General features: G+C 48.0%; 1 protein-coding gene across 5 annotated transcripts in view; it reads right to left on the bottom strand.

Moving 5' to 3' along the window:
* The window catches only part of SEMA4D (semaphorin 4D), a 113,247-nt gene that overhangs the window by 67,169 nt on the left and 23,034 nt on the right, over positions 1–23,044 (bottom strand). Inside the window, exon 2 of one of the 5 annotated variants that reach the window (XM_045833873.1) lies at positions 11,259–11,350. The exons of the other annotated variants lie outside the window; for them this stretch is intronic. The gene's annotated coding sequence lies outside the window, so the exon portion shown is untranslated. The remainder of the gene's footprint in view (positions 1–11,258; positions 11,351–23,044) is intronic. 5 annotated transcript variants of the gene reach the window in all.

The following is a 23,044-nucleotide window of genomic DNA, read 5'->3' on the forward strand; positions in this document are numbered from 1 at the left end:
CTGCAAGACCCTGGGCAAACCAATCAGCTCCTCTGAGAGGCAGTGTCCAGCCTTGAAAATAGAGAGTTGAGGTGCCTGGTTGCCCTTTTGCAGAGGGCAAATGAGGAGGTGATGTGCCCAAAATGCCTCCTGACTGAGCTCCCAACACTGCCTATATGCACATTCTCCCACAAGTGGGCCAAACCCAGGGAACATCGCATGGTGTCTGTGAGGGGTAGGCGGGGTGCACTGGATGTCCCTATCACCCTTCAGGGACTGGGAGGAGACAAAGCTTGGGGATGGTGGTGCCCACACCTGGTGGTGAACAAACAGGAGGCGTTGGGCAGTGGGCAGGAAGGCTTGTCCAGGTCTCGACTTCATGGGCTCAGCCTCCCAGACCCTGGCCAGCAATCTGCACACACCCCTTCCCCACACTGCCACTGTGTGAGTGTAGGACGTGGGCCTGGAACACAAACGTACTCAGTGATGATGGGCACCAACCCATGCGTGCTGTCCACAATGGGTTCCTGCTGCCCACTCCAGGTCACAACAGTCACCATGACAGTGGTCTGGTGATGTGTCCCATGCCCTTGGAAGCAACACCATGACCTGGGTGGGCACAGTAACTGTCTCAACACAGTAGCTGTCCCAACACAGTGAGTGTGAGTCTTGGTCCACAGCAAGACAGGGACTGGCCACACCTGTTTGATAGCAGATACTGCCCTAGAATTGCTGCCCTAGCAGGACAGAAACATGCTCAGGTCCCAGAATGCAAGTCTAAAATCCTCTAAACCAGCAACAAAGGTTCCAGTCTATCCACCCACTGAAACAAGCAGTTTCTTGAAACAAGCAACCAGGAGGCTGCTAGCACCACTGACTTCGCCCCATCGAACAAGATGGTTTCTAATCATCCAGAGACCATGGGAGCAGGCCACTCTTTGAGAGATACAGATGAGCACAGGAAGGAGCAATGATGCAGACCCTACGAGTACGGGCCACCTGATCCCAGGCATCTGTCCCAGTGACCTTTTCCACTTCCTTCTCCCTTACAGAGCCTTTGGTGGCAATGCCCTAAGTGTCAGCCCCAGAGATGAGATGCAGGACATGCCTGGTGGCCATGGCCAGTGCTAACGTGGCTCAGGAAGCATGTCACACCCAACCTGGCTGGGGGAAGACTCTCAGAGCCTTGCAGGGCCTCGTCACAAATCTAAAAATGTGTGCTGGACAACATTTGACCAGGCAGCCTTAGTAGTAACAGGGTGTGAAATTAGAGAAAATATTCACCCAGTCCATCATGAATTCAAAGCTGCTCCAACCAAGCTGGCATTACGAAAACATCTTATTCTGTCACTCATGACAGATGAAGAATGTTTCTGGCTTTAAAAACATTTTGAGGCAATGAACTCAAGTATTCTTTATATTCTTTGACAAGAATTATATGTATGCATTTTCAATACAAAGTTGGGAATCAGAAGACCAACATAAGTTATACGTGGATTTTCAACTGGTGGTTGGTGCCTCTAACCCCCACCTTGCTCAGCTGTAATTTATGTACAGGGTGGGGCAAAAGTAGTTTACAGTTGTGAGTACACAGAGCATGCAAAACAGAGTTTACTTTTGTATTATTATTTATTAGTTATCATATTATTTTCCATATGAACAACTGTAAATCTACTTTTGCCCCATACTGTATTTAAAAACTTTTATGAGGTCTGCAACATAATTATAGGATATTTTCCTAGATTAGTTACGTATGCATATCTATTTTAAAGAACAGTGTTTTTTGAATCCTCTTTACCTTTAAAATCTAGCTGTTGAGAGTGAAACCACTGTGGTCTGCAAATTGCCTATGAAATAATTAGCCCTGAGCCCTGACTGGCGTAGCTCAGTGGATTGAGCGCAGGCTGTGAACCAAAGCATCACAGGTTCGATTCCCAGTCAGGGCACATGCCTGGGTTGTAGGCCACGACCCCCAGCAACCGCACATTGATGTTTCTCTCTCTCTCTCTCTCTTCCTCCCTCCCTTCCCTCTGTAAAAATAAATAAATAAAATATTTTTTTAAAAGAGTAAAAAAAAAAGAAAAGAAATAATTAGGACTTCCGGCCAAGATGGAGGCATACTTGGACACACCATACCTCCACTCACAACCAAGATTGGAACAACAACAATTTAGAGGCAGAATAACACCCAGAACTGACAGAAAATTTATCTGAATGAAAGTCGGACAGCCAAGAAGTTGAAATAGACCCGTTCATCCAGACCGGTAGGAGGGGTGGAGACGAGCAGCCTGGTGCGGGTCTCGGGGCAGAAAACAGGGAGAATTGGGCGCATAAGACAACTGGGAGCACGTAAGGCATCTGGGGTGTGCAAGATCACAGCAGGTGGACCCTGAGTACGTAAGCGGCAGCTGGCAGACTCAGTGAGGTGGCAATTGTGGAGCAGGGCAGAGCGCGCAACCCAGGATCCCAGGGAAGGGACTGAGGTCCCACAGAGAATGGAGCTACCGCCATTGTTCCCTCTTGACCCCACCCCCACATACAACATCACAATCTAGCGACTGGGGTGCCCAGCTCTGGTGAACACCTAAGGCTCCTCCCCTCAACATAACAGGAGCAACAAGACCCCCCCCCCCCAAAAAAAAAGAGAGAGAGAGATGGCTCAAACAAAAGAACAAATCAGTGCCCCAGAGCTCATCCTTTTGAGCGACTAAGAGATAGCTAACCTATCAGATGCACAGTTCAAAAACACTGTTGATCAGGAAGCTCATAGAATTGGTTGATTTTGGTCACAAATTAGATGAACAAATGCAGGGTACCATAAAAGAAATGAAGGAAAATGCACAGGGAACCAATAGTGATGGGAAGGAAACTGGGACTCAAAACAATAGAGTGGACCAGAACGAAGAAAGAAACAACGAAACAGGAAAGAATGGAGAAATAAGAATTCAAAAAAATGAGGAGAGGCTTAGGAACCCCCAGGACATCTTTAAACATTCCAACATCCGAATTATAGGGGTACCAGAAGGGGAAGAAGTAAAGCAACAGATTGAAAACGTATTTGAACAAATAATAAAGTAGAACTTCTCCATTCTGGCAAAGGAAATAGACTTCCAGGAAGTCCAGGAAGCTCAGAGAATCCCAAAGAAGTTGGACCCAAGAAGGAACACACCAAGGCACATCATAATTACATTAGCCAAGGTAAAAATGAAGGAGAGAATCCTAGAAGCAGCAAGAGATAAGGGGACAGTAACCTACAAAGGAGTTCCCATCAGACTGTCAGCTGATTTCTCAAAAGAGACCTTACAGGCAAGAAGGGGCTGGAAAGAAGTATTCCAAGTCATGAAAGACAAGGACCTACATCCCAGATTACTCTATCCAGCAAAGCTTTCATTTAGAATGGAAGAGCAGATAAAGTGCTTCTCAGATAAGGTCACTTATCTAAAGGGACTTATCTAAGAAAAGAAGATAAAAAAATATATAGTAAAAGGACAGCAAACTCACAATTATTAACAACCACACCTAAAGCAAAACCAAAAGAAACTAAGCAAACAACTAGAACAAGAACAGAACCACAGAAATGGAGATCACATGGAGGGTTAGCAACAGGGGAGTGGGAGGAGGAGAGAGGGGGAAAAGGTACAGAGAATAAGTAGCATAGATTGTAGGTGGAAAATAGACAGGGGGAGGGTAAGAATAGTATGAGAAATGTAGAAGCTAAAGAACTTAGAAGTATGACACATGGACATGAACTAAAGGGGGAGGGAAGTCGGTGGGAGAGGGTGTACAGGGTGGAGGGGAGTGAAGGGGGCAAATGGGACAACTGTAATAGCATAATCAATAAAATATATTTAAAAAAAAGAAATAATTAGCCCTGAAGGCAGTTTTCCAAAGCAGCAGTAATGTTAAAAGAAACACTTATACCTGGGGAAACATATTTCTTCTGTGATTAAAGATTTTACAGAAAAACTAAGGTACTCAAGAGAGGCTATGGGTTTCAAACAGCAGCCTCCACCATCCATGATGCAAATTTCCATCCCACTCCCATTTGAAGGTGCTTCTGGAGCAGTACAAACTCAGCAGATAGATCTCAAGTTCATCATAGCCCACTAGATCCCAGGCCCAGAGTGCCTCCGCAGGTCAACTGGATTCATGGAAGAAGATGAGAGAAGTGCCTATTTTTAAAAACCTATTTACAAGTACTGTACTTTCCCATTAAAAAAAAGTTAGCAAAAAATCCACTGTACAAATTTTGGTCAAATGAAAAACCCATCCAACCATGTTCAATTCAAGTCTACCACATCTTAGTATCAATTTTAAGCATTAATTCACCCTATCTAGCCCAAGAATGCACTATATAATTGTGCCATCGGTGCATAGCCACAAAGTACACATGAAAGCTGGGGTGAGCAGAGATACCGGGGACACAGACCACTTGCCTTCACTTTCACCAAGAATAGTGCTGACACACAGCAGAGGCCCAGTGGTTCACCACCAGCCCTGAACCAGGACCTGAGGCGTCTCCCCCACTTTCCCAGACCCCTCACCTGCACACACCCTAGGCATCGCCATTCCCGGCCCCACAGACCCCCTTGGCACTGTCCTCTGCTTGGGCTCCTTCCAAACATCAGCTACCCAGGACATTCTCCCCACCCTTCAAATGTAGCCCAGGCCTCTCTCTATGTAAGTGCCCCTGGTCTTTCCAGGGGAAAGTAGGCTCTCAGGGACCCTGTTAGGAAACATGCCATTTGAGGGGGAAAAGCTAAGGGGACCTATGGGGGTGTATGGGCCATCACCCTATTAGGGAAAACAGGGAGAGAACCCAGAGGCTCTGAGGGAAGATCTGGGCCTGGGATATAGTGGGCCTTGCTCATTAGGGGCACAGCTAGGAGAGCTGACGTCAGAGGAGGGACCCGGAGTCTGGCCACTGTGCCTGCAGCCCTGCTGTATCAGGATACCCTAGCCATGAGAAGGGGATCCCAGAGGCAAGACATGAAGAGGCACCAACCTCCCAGCTCTGGGGGCTCCTCCCCAGGGCTGTAGGTCCAGAACAGCCAGCCCCTTGGTCCACTGTGATTGTGGCTACTGCTTTCCCACAGACATCCCTGGATACCTCTCGCCACTTCAGTTTCCACTGCAGTCCAGTGCTTTCTGCTTCTGGCTTTCCTCACTGGACCCTCACTAACACCCCATTAAATTGTGGCCTCCGATCAGCAACATAACAGCAGGCTCCACTGAGAAGACAAAGGGCTAGGGGCTGGCCAGAGTAGACAGCTCTGATCGGGACAGGAGGGGAGGGGGTAGATGTAGGGAACAGCTTCCATGAGACTGGCAGTGCCTCCTACAGTCCCACAGCTGTGTTTATGTGACTCTCATCCCACTGGACACATGGCTCTGTATGCACATGGCTGAATCACGTGGATTATGACATACAGATTGTCACAGGTGAGGCAGGCAGGCTGCTATGTTACTACAGGCCCAGACCTGGCCAGGGCACCAGAGGGACCATGTAGCCTTCCCTCCCCACCTGGCCACAGTCGTTGGTCCTCAGTTTGGTTCACCTCTCTCGTGTGGCCTGGTTTACAGTGAGTGGGGACCGAGTCCGGAGCTGCCTGGTGCCCACCCGCAGCCCCACTGATGGGAAAGGAGCAGCTTCAGTGTCAGTCTTTGAGGTGTGAACAGCTCTCTGCAAGGAGCTCTGAGCCTTCCATGCTGATGTAAAGAACAGGAGAAATTGCAGGGCAGCCAGGTGCCTGCAGGGTCTCAGAGGAGTCAGGTGCTCTTGGCAGGAAGGGTAAAGGGCCTACCTTGCCAGTCACCTCCTCTGATGGCTGAAACTATAGAGTCCAGGGTAAAATTTGGAAAGAAATGAGTTTCCTTTCAGTAGGTACCACAGTAAGCACACAGTCAGTACAATCCCCCCACCCCCACCCCATTGAGCTCTCCTGTCGATACACATGTAAGAGTTATGGTCCCTGCAGCCTTCCCCCAGAAAGAAGACCAGACCACTGGGCACAGATCCTGATTCAATGGTGGGACCTGGTTCACATGCACCAGGCACCATCTGCACCCTCGAGGACAGCCCCGACACATGGCCACTCCCCATGTCCAGCTAGCTGGACACACCCACGAAAACACCCTTAGGAATGGGTAGATGCCAGTCCTGCACCAGCACCAGCTGCTCCCCACCCTCTTGAGTTCTACCCACAGGGACAGCTCCCTATCGTCCTCTCACAGGGAGGCTCCTGGGTGACCTTCCCCTGACCTCGGAGCAGATGTGCCAAGTCTGGTTGTTCCTGCAGAGCCTCCGGTCATACAGGTGTCTGTGAGACAAATGAGCCTACTCTGCAAAGTGTGGACCCCACCTGTCCATGACTGCCACCTGTGATGCAGGCTGGGCCACCAGCAGCTGCCAAAGGAGGACCTACTTAGGACATAGAGTGACTGGACAGCCCCAGGCCTGCAGTGCATATACCCACCCTACCCAACCCCACACCCACCCCTGCTGAGGTATGTGAGTCTGCTGGTTGTCAGGCTTGGGTGGGGCTGACTGTGTGAACCTCAAGGTATACTTCCACTTGCAGGATGGGCAGGGCCAGGGCCACAAGAAGGTAAGCCTGACCTCACCAGGTCCCCCGCATGGGTGTGGCCAGTCCAGCTTGGGCAGCATATCGCAAGCTCAGGTATAGAGGGCATCTAGGGGACACAGAAAGCATTTGGGGGACAGAGAATGCATCTGCAGACACGGGGGGGTTGCCTGTGTCTAGAGAGCTTGAGCCAGTGCCCAGGTGTGAGCTCCTAAGGGCAGCCAAGGTCAGACACAGGGTTCCTGGAACAGCTATATCTGCATGTGCCAAGGGTACAAGTACCCCGCCACACAGACGCATGCCCCACCATGAAGAGATTAAGAACACCCATGCGCAGAGAAGCCCATGCCGTGGCATGTCCCTGACACAATGGTAGAGCTGGTGCAATGTGTTATCTTTTCACTCTCCCATAAAAAACTTGCTCTCTGCTCAGTGCCTTATTCCTGGGATACGGCAATTTCAATTGTTCAATAACCTTTTAAAACTTTGTGAGTGCAGAGGGATCATTTTACACAGCAGTATGGTCTCTGTATCCTGTTTCACCTGGCCTACCCTCCACTTCCACCCTACCTTCCTCCTCACTGCCAAAGGCAGCACAGCCATGGTGTGTCCACACAAATATTCCTCTATGCAGGAGCCATGAGAAACATGTGAACGTATGCAAGGAGTCATGGGTGCATGTGCATAGGCACTCCTGTGACACCCACAGGGTACACAGAGCACCGGGGTACACAGAGCAACCGGGGAGGCTCCTTCGCCAGCTCCACTACACAGCTGCTACCTGTATGAGGTAGGCACATGGGAGACAAGCCAGTGGGATGGAAAGGAGAAGCCCCCAAGCAGAACCAATTTATACAAGACTGTAATACACCACAGAGTTGACTGAAGTTCAATTCACTGGTCCAAGAATGGATTATTGAATAGTGCTGGCACCCTGGAAGAAAATCTCACTGGACTTCCTTCCCAAGTTGTGATAAGGACAACCTATTCTATATTATGCAAGAACATTCTAGACATGCTCAAGAACTGAATTCAAGTACACAAAACAATAATACACCAGCCAGCAGACCAAGAGAGAGCTGTGTCATCTTCCTAACAAACACAGGTACCCAGAAGTCATAAAGAGAGAGACATATTCAAATGCAAAATGATTTAACCTTGATGGCAAATGACATATTATTAAAAGTAACTATCAAACAATAGAATTGGGAATAGATGTTTTCAGGGCAGAAGAGAATCATCAATTTCTGTAACAAACAACCACTACAAATGGGTGAGAGAGGGAGAGACCTTCTGAGAGGAACATGGGCCAAGTACACAACAGACAAGTCACAGACAAAGGAATACAAACCTGTGGGGGCCTTCAAGCAAAGGTCCTAAGCTCATCAGGACTCAGAGAGACACGTGTCAGGTAACAAAGGTGCCCTCCTAGGAGACAAAGTGGAAAGAGCCTCACAACCACTGCTGGGGGAGCATGCTGGGGTCAGGGCCCATGTACAAAAAGACAAGGTGTTAGATCTTTTTGAAAACTGATCTGGCAAGATCTATAAACAAAGAGGAACACACCCTGGCCCAGCAGTGACATGCACTAAATGATGGCCTTGTGAACTCGGCCAGGGTACTTACAGTAGCACTGTTTATAGTGGCTGTGTTCTTTTCCTGTGGCAGCTCTAACAAATAACCACAAACTGGGTGGCTTAGAACAACAGAAATCTATTCTCTCACAGTTCTGGAAGTTGAAAGTCTGAAATAAGTTTCACTGAGCTGAAATCAAGGTGTGAGCAGAGCCTACTCCCTCCAGAGGCTCTGGAGATAAATCTTTCCTGCCTCTTCCAGCTTCTGGTGGCTACTGGCAGACCTTGATTTTTGGCCACTGCATTAGTGAGGATCCCCAGAGAAACAAACAACAGGATGTGGATATAGAGAGAAAGATTTATTATAATGAATCAGACCATATGATCATGGAGGTTGACAAGCCTTCAGATCAGCAGTCAGCAAGCTGGGACCCAGGGGAGCTAATGGTGTACATTACAGCTGGAGTCCACATCTGAGGGTGGGAGAGGATCAGCATACCAGCTCAAATGCAGGACAGAGAGGGAATTCTCCTTTCCTTTGCCTCTCTGCTCTATTCAGGCCCTCAACTGATTGGATGAGGCCACCCACATGGGGGAGGGCATCTGTTTACTCATTGTACACACTCAATGCTAATCTCCTCCAGGACACTCTCACAGACACACCCAGAGTCATGTCTGACCAGGTATTTGGGCATCCTGTGCCCCAGTCAAGCTGACCCACAAATTCAGCCATCACACCCCCATTACTCGATTCTCTACTTGTCTTCACATCAGCTTCTCCTCCTGTCTTTTCAATCTCCTCCTGCTTCCCTCTCATGAGGGAACTTGTGATGGCATTAGGGCCCACCAGACAACCCACGATCACTTCCCCATCTCAAGATCCTTAACTGACTCTCTTCTGCAAAGACCCTATTTCCACATAAGGCGACAGAGGTACCAGGGATTAAAATCTGCCTTCTTTGGATCTATTCTTGAGCTTCCTACCAAGGACCAAAAAAACAATCTTGGAGCCTGAAGGAGAGGCTACAAGGGGAGCAGGTCCAAGTTCATAATGGAGCACTGCTTGGTTGGTGATCAACTCTCCTCCCAGTGCAGCCAAGAAGACAGGACACATGATCTTGTCTCTGTGAACACAACTGGACCTCTCATATTTGAATGAGGACAGTGTGCAAACTTTTCTGCCCACAGCATTTTCTCTGTGAAAATGAGCCTTGCTGCTTGACTCAAAGGTTTGGGGCATCCCTGACCTTGGGTTACCATGCCTTTCAAAGGAGGCAGCAAAAGGAGCTGATGAAGGAATGGAGAGTGTCCATGTGAGTCTCATATGGGAGGAGGGAGGTGCTGCTTTCCTAAACCCACTTCCTGTGCCCCACACCATGCTGTTCTCAGTCCTACCCAAAGCCTGGCTACGTCCCAGCATGAGTGAGCTCTGCCTTACCCACAGTCAGATGCCCGCCACCAGCTGCCTCAGCGCTCAGCCACTCAAAGCACCCCACAGGGCTTAGCTGGGGTGCACCCCAAGACTAGTGCCCTTGAATGCCACTACATCCTCTCCTTCCCATGCATCCACCTATCTGAGGCTCCCACCCATCAAAGACCATCTCGCCTGTGAGCAGCCTGGCACCACAGGGAACCTCATCCCCCCACCCTTGAATGCCTTTGTCCTTGTCCTTCCAATCTTGATGGAGGCTTCCCCAGGGCTGGGCCCACTCTGTGTCCTGCACAGCCAACCTCACTCATCTAATGGGTATATTAATGAAGCCTATTCCCAGGTGAGGTGGCAGCCCTCTGGGAGACTCGATGGTCCAGCAGGGATCCACCCTGGGGCTGGTCCTTGGATGTCTCCCCAACTCCTAGGCCTCCTCCCTGCCACAATTCACATGTCTCCAGGCCTCACTGTCCACATCCCAAGGGTGAATGCCTCCTGATAGTCTAGGGGAACTGGTCTGTACGTGGGCCCTCCATCCTTCCAGGTGCTTGGCCAAAACCTAGGTGCATCCTCGACCCTCACCCCAACTCAAATTCAACATGGCAGTAAGTCCCCTGAGCCCCACCTCCCAATAAATGCCCAATCAGACCATGCTCCGATCCCAACTGCCACAGCCAGGCCCATACCATGTCTCTCCAGGATTACCTTGCAGCCACTTAATGGGGCTCCCTGCACCTCTTCCATGGTTCATCCTCCCTGGAAGCCTGCAGTCCTGTCCAAATCCTGGGCTCCCAAGACCCAAGGCATGCTCCTGTCTCAGGGCCTTTGCACCTGCCATTCCTGCTACTTGGAATACTCCTCCCCACAGTCAAGCCTAGCTCCTGTCTTTCCTCAATCAGCTACCCCTCCTCAGAAGGGCCTCCTGCTGCCCCTTCTTGACCTGAGTTCTCTCCTTTGCACCTATCACATCTCACTCCTTCTATCTGACCTACCGATCTCATTGGCAGTCCGTCTTCCTGGCCACTAGAATGCTTCTTCCATGTGGAGGGCCCAGTGCCCAGAGCATGCCAGGCACAGGGAGGAAGTTCAGTACACTGGAGAGATGGGCCTGAAGAAAGCTGCCCCTCCACCAGTGTTGGGAGAGCCAGAGCCACACTGGGGGCCACAGAGCTCCAACTAGGCTCCATACATGCAGTCAAACAGCAGCAGGGCAGATCTGAAACCTGAGGCCTGTGCATGGGGATGAAAACGAGCCCAGTGTACCAGAAAGTCACTTAATGAAAGGTTTGTTTCACTGGCTTCACCCGGGTGCATGACAGCATCGCCACACGCCCACTCTTTTGAGAAAAACAGGCCTTTGCGGGTTATAAATAGCTGACCAGATGTGGGAATGCCTGCGGGTAGCTTCCCAGGACTCTGCATGTGCTGCACAGCTGCACCAACAGCAAGACCCCCGAGGAGGCGACTGCACATTGAGAAGCAGATGGTTAATGGGTGTTGCCTCCTCCCACAGGGCAAGGCAGTGCTACATTGGCCCATGCAAACATGCAGGCTCTGCTCACCACCACCCTGTGCAGGACATGGCTGAAGTGGAAAAAGTCAAGCTGCATACACACTGCATGTCTCTTTATGCATAGAAAATGGGGAGAACACCTAGAGAATGGGGAGCCACTCAGGGAAGGGCATACTCACCAAAGCAGAGTGTGGGTTCCCTGTGCAGGAGAAACCAGACTGAGCAGGGAACCCTTATCTTTGATAGGACCCAGCAGTCTATCAATAATTGTCTGTGGAAGTGCAAAAAATAATAGCTCTTACAATGGGTTTGAAGGTACTCTCAAAACCTGACATTTGTTACTGATCAGTGCCTACCAACCCAAAGGCTGGGCCTTGAGGGAAAGGGGAGCTCAAATGCAGAGGCCACTGAAGGACTGTCTAGGTCTGTGCTTGCAATAGAAGCACAGGGTGAGCTGCACTTGCAAGCCCCATGCGTGATTCCAGGTGTTCCTAGAAGTCACATTCAGGGAGTTAAAAGCAAATGTCAAGTTTTAATAATGTATTTTATTTAACCCAATAGAAACCCAACACACTATCACTCCGACACATAAGTAACAGAGTCCCAAGTCTGGGCCTTGGCCTCCTTGCCTGCTGGGTGTTTATACCTGCAGTGCTGTGCTGCTTGGCTCTGATTGGCCACATGTGGACCACTTCACCCATGGGTGGGGACAGCCACAGCACTGGACAGCACAGGCATAAAGCATGAACCAGTTGCATACTATGTGTGGTATTACCACATGTGCTCTGATGCAGGAACCAGTGCAAGTCCAGGTGTAGCTGAAGGTGTGGAAGCTTCTGGTCACTATAAATGGACCCAACAAGGTCAGAGTTGAGCAACTGTTATGGACAGAGGTCCTGGATGGCAGCCCTCTGCTCACCTGGGTCCTGGCTCCTCAGAGTCCCACATTCAGCAAGTGGACAGAGCAGCAGTGCCCATGGATGTCTGACCCAGGGCCAGCCCCTAGGTGTCCGGGCAGTGCTAGGGTTCTCTGTCCTGTTACAGCAGCTTTTGGACACACGGCTGTGCACTGGCCTCCTCATCAGGTTCCTGCTGTTCCTGTAACATAATCTGGACCAAAAACCTTGAGATGATGTTTGGCTAATGCCTCACACAGATCGGTGTTAGGGACAAAGTTAGTGTGTGTAGTTTCCTACATCAGTGAATCATGAATTTTCAGTGTCCCATGCCAGTCTTCACAGACTAAAAGCTCAGACCACTCACCATTGGCCAGGGCAGTGCCCAGAGGACCCTGCTCTCTCAGGGGTGGCCCTGGTGTCTGTCCAAGTGACAGCTTCACTGCATTGCAGCTGGGTCTCTGGCACATTACAGAAGTAATTAACTCCCTTTCCAGTGTCGTTTAATTACATCTACAGTGGTTCCATTCTCAGCTCTGTAAGACACCGATGGCCACTTGCTGAAACTGAAGCATGCTACTACCTATGGATGGGCACCCCCCTCACACTCGTGGAGCCCTATCGCAGCACGCAGAATGTAGGTGACACCATGCAGGTGGCACACTTGGTAAGACAAAGCCTCGGGGTGTTAAAGACCAGGCAGCCCTGCAACCACAAACTGACAGTAGTGACCTATCTGCCCTCATGGTCTCAGCATAAGCAAGTCTGGGCTTCAAGAGGTTGGGTCTAAGAGAAAAAGTCAGGGGTGAACAGAAAATTATATCCTGTGGCTATGTGACTCCCCAGACAGAGATCCACGTGAACCCTACCCTGGAAGACCACAGAGCCCCTTGTAGCTCTGCAGTGGTACCTCTGGCACCTCCAACCACACTGTGATGCAAAGCCAGATCTCCCAACATCACCTGGTCCCTGTTGTCATAGGAGGACATGCAATCCCAGAGGTCAGCTACTCACAGAGGCCATTCTAGGTTCAGGCAGTATCCCCAGGGCTCCTAGACAAATGGGCCCACAGTGGCAATGGAAGCACAAAATTGTTGTCCCCACACAAAGAATGCAGTGACATAGCTTTTCCATAAGAGCTGCTTTACATTGGAAACAGTGATCTCTTAAGTGAGTTGGTTTTCCATTTCAATGCAAGTTCTAGAATATACAGGGTCTAGCACAAGTAACAGCCCCTTTTTATTACAAAAGCTTTTATTACAAAATCATAAGTGTGTAATTCCTTAACACAATAATATCATACTCAAGCACACCATATGATGCTTTAGGTGAAATGTTCAAATTACAACTATAAATCATTACACCCATATTATTACCCTGCCAACCACTCTCGAGCAGGCCTTACTTCTGCCGGACCCTTTATTTTAATCTTCTTAAGCATTTCATTTTAAATTGCCTCTTGTAAGCACAATGTTTATATTGTGAAAGGTGAAGCTACGGCATCTTCCTAACATGGGAAGGTTGGGGAGGGCTCCCAGGGCTGGGTGGGGGCACGGACCAAGTACCCAATGCCACCCTCACCCTCAAAGCAATTCAGTTTGCATGACAGGCTTTCTGGAGGAGGATATAATAGCTTAAATATTGTACACACTAAAAACAAAAGTCTCTCCTGGAAACTCCTTCTAATGCAGACATGTCTGCACAGGCCTTTAATCTGGGACAAGCTGCAGGTGGCCACAGGTCTGGAGTGTCCATGTAACCTCCCAGCTCTGAGTATGACAGGCGCCCTCATACCTGACTCCTCCACCCCCTCCACACTACTGTACCGAGAGCTACCAGGAATGGTCCTTGCCACTTTTCTGGCTCTTCTGGCAGCTAATGCTTAGGCTGCTGGCCCCAACTCAAATAAACAAACCACTCCCTCTACAGCTCTCCTCTCTTCCACCTCCATCAGAGCAAGTAAACTCCACTGAACCTTGAGAAGGGTCCCTGAGCTGAACATGGGTCCTCCAGGCTGCAGTGAGCACCTAGGGACGCTTAGTCATAGGATCCAACCCCAGCTTAAGTCCAAAAGCCACTCACGGCAGCTGCAGGACACAGGGCTTGACCCACTCAACCCACCTTGTGGGTCTCTGGCCCCACACAGAGAGCAGAATTGAAGGCAGACATGGACAGAGAGCAAGGAGGCCTAGAGCCTGTGCTCATGCTAACATTGGGCAGTGGTCCCATTCTGCAGCCCTAATCCCTGGGCACCCAACTCATGGGCCTGCACCCCCAACATTGCTCTGTGGCCCTCTACCCTCGTCACATGAGGCATCATGTCCTCTGTAGCCAGAGTCCTCTAGGAGGACTATGAATAATTGGGCCGAGCTTTCTAAAACTTCAGGTCAATTAAAAAAATATATGGAATAAAGAAATACTAAAAAGAATTTCCAACAGGCACACTACTGGCTTTTTCCATGGGAGGCAATCAGGTCCCCCCACCCCTCGCAATGGAGAGAATTCATTTGTACGTCTACAGACACATGTGACTGCACAATCAGCCTACACAGCTTGAAGAAATTGACCTTCCACTCTAACCTTCCACTCAAAGGCTACTCACTTCAAAGTCCAAGGTGGGATGAGGAGAGGGGAGAGCTCTGAGACTTAGGAGGAAAAGGGGTGGGGAACAGGCGATGGTGCAAAATGTGACAAAGAGTTAAAGTGAAAACTGCTGTCAGGAAAACCTATGCCCCCTTACTCAAACAAAAACATGGTGATGGCTCAGAGCTATGAAAAACAAGGAACAGTGACACCAATTCACTTTCAGAAATGCCTTTTCTTCTTGTCAATCTAGAATTCTTTCTGGGTTCCTCTAACACTTCTCAGAAACCCTAATATCAGAAAGGGACTTCCTTGGGCCTTCTTCTCTGAGTAAAATCACTGCCCAAGGAAGCCTGAGGTTTCCACATGGCACAAGACTCCTCCCAGAGGGCGAGTATCTGCTCAGACAGGCTGATGCTGTGCAGACCATTCTTCAGAGGTCAGAGATGTGACATTCTGCAGAGGACCACGCTTACCTGAGAGGCTGCCCAGGGACTGGTGAGGTCCCTTCTGTCCAGAGCACACAGCGTCACATTGAGAGCATGTGCTTCTGTCTGCAGGGACCACACTCAAGAAACATCTCTCTCAAGGCCCAAGTTGGTGACATGCACGTACAACTCCTCAATTACAGCCACACTGTACCCCTGCACTGAGATTAGTGTGACTGATCAATACCTGAGTGATCAGTGTCCATACAGCATGTGGAATGCTGTCTGCAGGATCAAAGGTCAGTGTGGCAGTTGAGTTCTGTTCCCATGTGAAGCCAAGGATGGTGACTGCCAGGCCACAAGGATCCCTTGCTGGGTTCATGTGACAATGACAAATGTGAGTTCCATTTTAATTGCTGTAACCTTTTGCAAGGACGTCACTCCATTCCCACTGCCCTTAGTTACTGTATAACTATAAGGCTGTAAGCCATGAGTTCTAGAAAGAATGGCTCAAAGAGGGTTTTGTAACTCTTTTACAAGCAATCAGAACAGAAACTAAAATGTCACCAATCTCCTAGAAAAAGACTGAATGAATAATCTGTAAGTCTCATGGCTAAAAACCCTCTGTAAAGAGAAGTGGGCACTCCAGTCTGGACAGGTCTCACCTCTGCCCCACACCTGTCTCTTTCCTCGCGGCTACACAAGGCCTTGGTCATGGGAAGCTCTTCCCGGGCAAGTAACTCCACATACATTCACGGCCCCCAAGTCTAGCTGCCCATCTTCTGACGCCTCAGAACCAAGTGATCTTGTGCTCCCACACCAGCATTTGGTTCCCAGAATTGAGCCCTGCAGGAGATAAGCGCTGCGAGTACTGAAAGGATGTACCCCAAACTTGCTCAGTGGAGAGGCTGACTTGAATTTCCCTTCTTTCTGTACTTGCTACAATAAATATGTGTGAGTTTTATAATCAGGAGAAATCGTACCTAGAAAGGCCACAAGTCTTGTCAATTGTTGGAAGGATATGACCACGGGGAGCACACCCCACACCCCACATTTGGAAGTTACCCTCCTGGAACCTGAGCTGTCCCAGTGTTACCAGGGAGAGACCCAAGTCAGGAGGCACCCTTCTCCCCATCCCTTGAGTTTGTTCTTCAGTTCCTGCCTCACTCGCAAGACATGAATTCAAGTGAGAGACAAACACCTATAGTGGAAATAAGAGCAAGTTTATTTATGAAACATGTACAAGCACAAAGCTGCAGGCAGGCACCTGGCTAGTCTAAATGTCCCACGTATAGAGGAAATAAAGTTGTTAGCAAATTCATTCTATACATTTGAGCTGAGGCCACAAATGGGCACTTAGCTAATCTGAGTGCACTCACTACTGGGGTTCAGGAGTTATATACCTTAGTCAGGTTTTAGGTCCCCGCCCCCGTTCTTCCCTTCTAAACCTTGGGATAATGTACAGCTATAAAGGTTTTACTCTCTCAGCTAGTAAAGGCTCTTTGTCTTGTTAGTGAAACTGCTACAGAGGCTCCCTTTCCCAGCACAGTCTCAAGGACTCCCCTCCTCCTGAACTATCCCTGCTTGTGATGTTCAGAATACCAGGCAATCTTACCAGACCAGGCTCAGGACTGCTGAGTTAACTGGTGTGACACGACTTTCCTTTTGTTTCCATCCTCCTATTCTAGGTTCTCTGTTGGACTGTAAAGGCGGTTCATTTCTAACTGTTACCTACAGTAACACAGGCACCTGGTGCTGAAGCCACACCACACCTCACCTGAAGTGTCCTGACCAGCTACACAACACACACAGCCTATAGCAGATGAGCAGCAGAAGGACAGACTGAGCTACCACAGGACAGTGAGATGGGCAGCAATCAGAGTGAGTGACTGAGGAGCCACTGTGCCAGGCCTGGTCATCCAAATGGCCACACACTACAACCACACCAGGCTTCACACGGATGGCACTTCTCTCTACCTGCAACATGGATTTTCAAACTCTTCTGCATTTGCAAAAACCTATTATCCTCCTACTGTTCATAAGTCCCCATCCTATTTTAAAGCCTAGAGTGACACAGATTTTTTAATTACAGGAAGCCAAATTAATCTTGCTTAAGAAATTACTAAACAACTGTGACCTTTTCCCTCACATAGGAAGATGACACAATATCCAAGTCAGGAATTGCTGTGGTCCGAATGTCTGTGTCCCGAATTCACATGTTGAAATCCTAACCTCAACATGATGGGGTTTGGAGGTGGGCCTTTGGGAGGTGACTAGGACACGAGAGTGGGGCCGCAGGAATGGGGTTAGTGCCTTATAAAAGTGACCCCAGAGAGCCTGTCACCCCTTCCACCTCATTGGGACACACAGAAATCTAGCGACCTGGAACAGGCCCTCAACTGATCATCTTGCACCCTGATCTTGGATTTCCAGCCACCAGAATTGTGAGAATAAATGTATTGTGTTATAAGCTATCCAGACTGTGGTATTTTGTTACTACACCATGGACTAAGACAGCAACAAAATCCAGTTTTTGCCATTCTGAAAACATCTACTTTGGGGTTCACAAGGAAGGAAGACAACATATCACAGAGGACATACTGTCTGTTTCCTCTCATCCATTCTCAGCCACTGGCAGGTAATCCAATAAACAATATCTGCTTAAACAGATATTGTTTATCTGTTTAAGGGCTTGTAAGGAAGCAAACTTGTGGCCTCAGCTGAAAACACATAAGACGTAAGTAAGTCAGTACTACACACAAGCCACTCAGAACACTCCCCTTAAACATGACTAACATGGAGTGGAATCTCCTCCACATTTTAGGGATTCTCCTTGTGTGAAGCTGTTCCCTGGCAGCAACCTGACACCCCTGGTAACACATGAAGATGTGCAGGTCACGGCGTGCTGCAGATTAACTTCCCATGCCTGGGCGCCAAGTGCTGTCCCAGTGGGGTAAAAAGCCTTAATGTTGCTCTAACACATCTCATTTGTGACTCCCTGGGGACATTTCCTGACCCCAGGGAATCTAGCCTAGAAAGTGGGGCAGTGACTTCAGCTGGGCTGCTCACCTGGTTCCAAAGGCTGCATTCAAACAATGGTCTAACCAATGTCCACTCCCAGTACCAGGAAACAGAAGTGTTACCGCTGCAAATCCTCAGACACTAACGGGTAGGGGAGTGCTGCAAACCATCCTGTGCACAAGTGCAATCCAATCTGTCAAAACCACAGACTACCAAACTTACCGCCATGAAGCAGATAGCCTGAACAATGCTTTAATTATTAAAGAAACTGAATTCATAGCTAAAAACCTTCTGAAAAAGATATCTCCAGGCCCAGATGGTTTTACAAGCAAATTCTAACACTCAGGAAATAACAATTCCATACAACATCTTCCAGAAAACAGGAGGAAAAGTGTTTCCCAATTTCAATGTGGTCAGCATCACCTTCACAGCAAAACCAGACAGAGACTGCACACAAAGACCAACATGCCTCAACACAGATGAAAAAATCCTTCAATAAAACATCAGCAAATTTGGTCCCAGTAACTATATATATATATATATATATATATATATATGGTACCTCACAACCAAGTGGAGTTTATCCCAGAATGCAAGGCAAATGCACAATTTGCAAAAAATCAATACATGTAATTCACATATCAACAGTCTAAAGAATAAAAACACACACAAGCATGTCAACATATGTAGAAGAAGCATTTGAATAAATTCAGTATCCACTCATGATGGAAACTCTCAGCACACTAGGAGCAGAAGGAGCTGCCACATCTGACAAGGATGTCTATGAGGAAATGCGCAACTGACGTGACACTCAGTGGTGGTGACTTGAATGCTTTCGACCAGACACAAGGCAAAGATGTCCCCTCTCACTGCTTCTGAACTGGAGGCCTGGCTGATGAACGAGGAAAGAAAAGATATAAAAGGAACGCAGATTAGCAAGGAAGAAATAAGACAGCCCTTTCACAGACAACATGATTGCCTATGTAAAAATTCCATAAGGAATTTTCAAGGAATCTACCAAAAAAGAAAAGCTCTTAGATCTAACAAGTGAGTTTGGCAAAGTTATAGGCTACAAGATCAGTAACATACTCTATCAACATTTGGTAAGCTGATAACGAGAACTTCATCACAATTAAAATGTGATGATGCTCTGTGAAAGATCCTGTTATAAGAATTAAAAGCAAGCTACAGACTGAGAGAAAATATTTACAAATCACATATATGACAAAAAACTTATATTCAGAACACACTAAAAAACTCTCAAAATTCAACGAGAAGAAAAGAAACCACCCAATGAAAATATGAGGAAAAGACTTGGGCAGACATTTCACCAAAGTAGATATATGGATGGCAAATAAAGAAGTGAGAAGATACTAACATCATTAGCCACCAGGAAATACAAATTCAAATCACAATGAGACACTGTACACACATCAGAATAGCTAAAACCTACTTAATATCAAGCATAGTTGATGTGGGGCAAATGGAACTCACCCATTGTTGGTGATAATGTGAAAGTAACAGTCAATCCAGAGAAGTTTCTTCTAAAGTTAAACACATACCCACCATACCATAGGACCCAGCAAGCCCTCTCCTGGGTATCTGTCCTAAGGATCCAAAACCACCCATTCACAGAAAAGCCCACAGTGCAATGTTTTATCAGTTCTATTCAAGCATATAGTGAAATACTACTCAGTGGTCAAAAAAGAAACAACAGTTCAAGCCAAGCATATGCTGAGTAAGAGGCCAACGTCGAGACTACCTCCTGCATGACTCCATTTATAGGATATTCTTGAAAAGGTAAACTACAGGGACAAAGAGGGATCAGTAGTGGTACAATTGGGGGGCAAAAGTAGGTTTACAGCTATAAGTATGTGAAACAGTTTATTCTTGTACTGTTACTTATTTATTATTATATTATTTTCCACATGAACAACTGTAGATCCACTTTTGCCCCACCCTGTATGTGGCTAGGGGTAGGGGAGGGTATGAATATACAGGATAATACAGAGATTTGGGGCAATGGAATTGTTCTGTATCCTGATTATGGAGGTGGTTACACAAATCTATACATGTATTAAAACTCATAGAACTGTATACCAAAATAATCATTATTCCTGTATATTAATTTAAACATAAAGAAAAAAGAATAAAAGGACTATACCAATTGGGCTGAAATATTTTAAAAATCTTTACATTTAGGCAGTCACAAAAGGGCAACTTCTGTGTGATCCCACCTACACGAGGACTCTAGAGTAGTGAGATTCACAGACAGAGAAAGTGCATGGTGGCTGCCAGGGGCCGGGGGAAGGACAATTCGTGTTCAGTGGGGACAGAGTTGCAGTTTGAATGTTGAAAAGCTCTGGAGACAGAGGCTGCACAACAGTGTGGATGGGCTTAATGCCACTGACCTGTGCAGTTAAAATGGTTAATTTTATGCTACGTATATTTTACCACAACGAACACCTTTATTCTTCATCAGAAAAGTAGATTTATAAAACTGTATTTGTGTAAAAATGAACAATAATGGGAGCTCTAAAACAAGAAACTAAAGGCCTGAACTGCAGGTCACACTATAGAAAAACTGCTGTCCAGTCTGGCATGTGTCATTCCAGACCTGCCCTGAGCATGTCATGCACACAGGCGCCGTGACACACAGGACAGGGTCTGTTCACACTGTGACCAGGAACTAATGCGAGACCACAACGGTCAATTTGTACAACCCCTTGAGCTTTCAAAGAAGCATGCTTTTGCTTCCCAGAAGAGGCAACCACAAAGTAAGTAAAATACATCCACAGCCAGAAGCAGTAGCTTACATTTTTAGCCATACCTGAGTCAACCAGAACCTCAAACAGGCGCACATATAGACAGAGGGCTACAGAGGCGATTCCTCCTCCCCATCTCGAGGGCCACGCAGAGGAGGGAAATTACACCTGTGGCAGTGTTTGTGGATCCCAGCACTGTACTGTCCAGGCACCTTGGTGTCCAAGCAAAGTGTCAGCTACTTTGCAGACTAATGGACACCAGGCTTCTGGGCACGCATCTGCCTGTCTCCCCACCACTGGTTGCCAACAGACTCAACCCTAAAGATGTCCAAATGCAAACTGCACCTTCAAGACACTTGCACCAAGAGATACCAAAGGCAAACATAACCTGATTCATTCACCCAGCTCGGTGCATCCCAAGCGTTTCAGCAGGAATTAAACTTTATTTAAACTCTGTGTTGCTGGTTGAGTCAAGAAATTACTGGCATTTTAATCCAAATATGAACAACCCAGAGATTATGCTGGACAAAAAAAATGCAAACTGATTTGAACATCTCCCCTTCTTAACTTCTAGCAATATTCCCTTGATAAAGAGATGAAAGAACCAAGTAAATAATCTCTGTAAACTCATTTAAACTAGCTTGTCTTTCTTCCCTGTGGTTTAGTCCAAGCTTGAGACCATGTGTACCATTTTAAAAAAACTAAACAGACATCATTATTCCACATTTTTTGATTCCAAGAACAACCTGACCAAAGAATGGGCTGAACGCATGGAAAATTATCAACCCACTGTTTCCCTAGCCTCTTCCTGATGTACATGTGTCCCTAAAAGAGGGGAAATCAAAGAATTTATACTTTATTCTCCTGTTTCTCTTGGCCAAACCTTTCCATAATGAATGCTGAACCAGACATTCTGGTCTCAGGTCTGTCACTCATGGGACCTCAGGGTTCCAGCTTTGGAGCCCCTGGACACCCAGCTGGGCCACCCTGGGAAGTTCCAGATGGCACTTCTAAGAGGAGTGGGCCTAGCACTGACACACTGCTCGAGCACTCTCAGCAAGTTCATCCTCCAGCACCAGACTTCCACCCAAAGCCGCTCTATGGCATTGCAACTGACCCCCCAGCTATCAGGCTCAAGGAGCCCACAAAGGCCCCCTAGCCCCTGCAGGAGGACGCAGGACCAGATGGTCAGACAGTGAACATCTGGACAGCTGCAAACTCATGCACATACCAAAGGCCTCACTTTTCTTAGAAATTGTGAGACCAGAGTCTTCACAGGAGGCCTAAGGCCTAGGGCAGGTGGAGCCCTAGTGCAGTGTAAGGAAAGCAAGGACAGGCCTGTGGTCCCAGGTTCCTAGTGACAGTCCTTGCTGAGCTCAGCCAGCTAGAAAACATAAGACACGCCAAGCGCCAGGCCCAGGAAAAACCCATGTTCACCCTGGGTCACAGCCCTGGCACTCATGTTTCCACGTCACACGCCCAGCACACTGCCAGCCACACTGAGCCTTTCCAGACTCTGGGACTAGTGCAATCATTCATGCATGCATTCATTCCCCTCAAACACACCTGATGGAAAAGAAAGAAGAACCATGTTCCTTTGTTAGTTCTGGGAGCCTGCAGTGCTTCTCTTTGCTTCTGCTCATTTACCCACTGAGTCCCTCATCTTCAAAACCATGCACACGGTAAGCTGAGCCCATCTGAACACCACATCACATGTCTTCTGTTTCACTCTGATTATTTATCATCAAATTAACAGGATGGCCAAGAGGCCCGATAAGCATGGGCCAGGAGGACAGAAGGCCAACGTCAACAGCTCACAAGGCAGGGACAGGATGGCAAGACTGGGACCAAACAGAATTTCTTTTCCCAGAAGAAGAAAACATGGAGGCAGAGAACCAAGGCTTTCCATTTGCCCCCACCATGTTCAAATCAGGAAATGAAGAATTTTCTGGAGGGAAGACAACAGGAATCATCACAGAGGCACTGGGAGAGTCACTTAAACCTGAACATGAGGTCAGAGGTGATAGGAGTGAAGCATAAGTCCTGATGAGGCACATGCCAGCAAGTGTGGTGCTCGCTGGCACAATGCCAATCCACTTTCCCAGCACCCCCTGAAGGCAAGAAATGTGGGCTTCCTCCACGCTGATGATGGCCCTGTGGCCTCTGAGACAAGCCAGAGCCCTAACTGCTAGGGAGCAGGTCACCCCTCATCCTCACAGCCCGGTAAGCTCACACACCTTAGCTGTGGCCCACCCCAAGGTCCAGGCACTTG

This window comes from Phyllostomus hastatus, unplaced genomic scaffold (assembly GCF_019186645.2).
Source record: "Phyllostomus hastatus isolate PE091 unplaced genomic scaffold, TTU_PhHast_1.1 phas_contig_195, whole genome shotgun sequence".
Taxonomy (NCBI): domain Eukaryota; kingdom Metazoa; phylum Chordata; class Mammalia; order Chiroptera; family Phyllostomidae; genus Phyllostomus; species Phyllostomus hastatus.